The sequence below is a fragment of the Sinocyclocheilus anshuiensis genome, unplaced genomic scaffold, assembly GCF_001515605.1.
Source record: "Sinocyclocheilus anshuiensis isolate Anshui unplaced genomic scaffold, SAMN03320099.WGS_v1.1 scaffold915, whole genome shotgun sequence".
Taxonomy (NCBI): Eukaryota; Metazoa; Chordata; class Actinopteri; order Cypriniformes; family Cyprinidae; genus Sinocyclocheilus; species Sinocyclocheilus anshuiensis.
Window position 1 is genome coordinate 261,990 of NW_015542378.1, and position 2,091 is coordinate 264,080.

The following is a 2,091-nucleotide window of genomic DNA, read 5'->3' on the forward strand; positions in this document are numbered from 1 at the left end:
TCATTTTGCATTATTGACACACTATTTTCCTAATTAATGCTGTTCAGTTGCTTTGACACAATCTGTATTGTTAAAAGCGCTATATAAATAAAGGTGACTTAACTTGACTTGACTGTATGTGGGTATTAGCCAAGTATTGTTAAATCATCTTCAATTGGTTCAAAATGCGGCTGCTAGGCTTTTAACAGGTACTCGTAAAAAACAGCATGTAACACCAATTTTAGCATCACTTCAGTGGTTGCCAGTGCAGTAAAGAATTTATTTTAAACTATTGATTGTTGTATATAAAGCATTGCATAATTTGGCCCCACCTTATTTAGTGGATCTCCTTCATAATCAAATGATCCTAGACATTCCAAGGACTAGACTGAAATTGAGCGGTGACCGGGAATTTGCAGTAGCAGCTCCAAAGCGCTGGAATAAGCTACCTCTACATCTCAGACTGGCTCCATCATTAGGTTATTGTAAACTAAAATTTAAAGTGCATTTACTTGAATTAGTGTTTGGTTCTGCAGACTAATTAGCAAGAGGCTTTTTAATAACATTTGTTGTTGTTGGTCATTGTTTGTCTGAAAGTTAATACTGTGTAATTTTTATTTAGAGATTGTACAGCACATTGGTCAACGTTACGTTGTTTTAATTGTGCTTTATAAATAAATAAACAAAAAAACACTTGCCTTCCTAAATTAATTAGTCTTTTTAAATGATTCAGTTAAGTGAATAATACTCAACAGCTCACAAGTCTGTTTTGTTCTTGAATTAATCAGTGTTTTTGAACTATTTGCCTGAGTGAATGACTAAATGCTTCATTAAAAAGTCTCTTTCGTCTTTGAAAATAAATCAGCGTCTTTGAACAAATTGCTTCAGTGATTGATTTAATGACTCACTCATAATACAGTCATTAGTCGCCACCTATTGGTGTCTCAATGTAACTTGCAGAAAAGTCCCACTACTGTTTGATATCAGTGATCCTGCTCAGCTAATCAGCTTCGATGACCAGAACTAACCATTATAAAATTCAACACAACATTATATTATGTTGATTCACACACAAATGACACTTATGAACCAGTTATTTTTAATAATTGTCAAAAAGACCTACAATACAGACAGTCATGTGATTGCTTAAAGAAGTACAGAATCAGAATCATGATGAGTGGAATTTGAATTGGATTCAGAGTCATGAAGAGTCAGTTTAGCCTCAGATTGACTTTGAATGGCTGAAAGTCACACACACACACACACACTCCCGTGGTATTTTTATTGACCTGGGTGGCTTTCAAGATTGTAAACTGTGTGTAAAGTGAAACATTGCACCATTTCACCAGTGCCCAGCTGTGTTTGGACCACACTGAGATTCAAACTGTTACATGAATATAACTACACTGTACTGTTGGCAGATACCATGGTCTAAAGTGGTGGTCTGTGTGTAAAACTCAATGAGAAGAAAACCGTGGGATCCAACTTAAATTTCAGGCACAGCTGGCCACCGGATGAGTCTCATGGGCTGGCAGGGCCCACTCAGATGTTTTGTCTGTATGTTTTCTTTGGTGGAAACCATGAGAACCACACTTCAGATGTGAAAGTAAGGTGGTGAATGAAGCCAAGATTACAGTGAAAACTGGTCAGCAGGTTTTAAGACCTTCTCATAACTCTGCATGAAGAGTTCTACAGATCCTGAAATGCAAATATTATCTGTAAGCAAATGGCCAATCCCTTCAGCAGTAAATCGCATACATTATAAGGCCTCCAGAATCTCCTTTTTATGTCAACATCCAATTAAACAGAGTCATATTTGTCTTAAGCAACACATTCCTGCAATATTTCAAAGGTCAGGGTTGGGTATCTGGAATGAAGCTCTCAAGTACTATACTCAAACATGCTGAAATCAATACTGCTCCTGTCTGACTAGCAAACATCTGAGATTCTGAGGACCACCGTGTACTCGAGATAGGCAGGAAGCCATAATAAGAAACCTGAAAAGAAAAGAGAACGGGGACTGCAATATTTACTTGGTGCCAGTGTTGGGGAGTAATTAGTTACATGTAACGGAATTACGTAATTTAATTACAAAATAAAAGTAATTGTAAT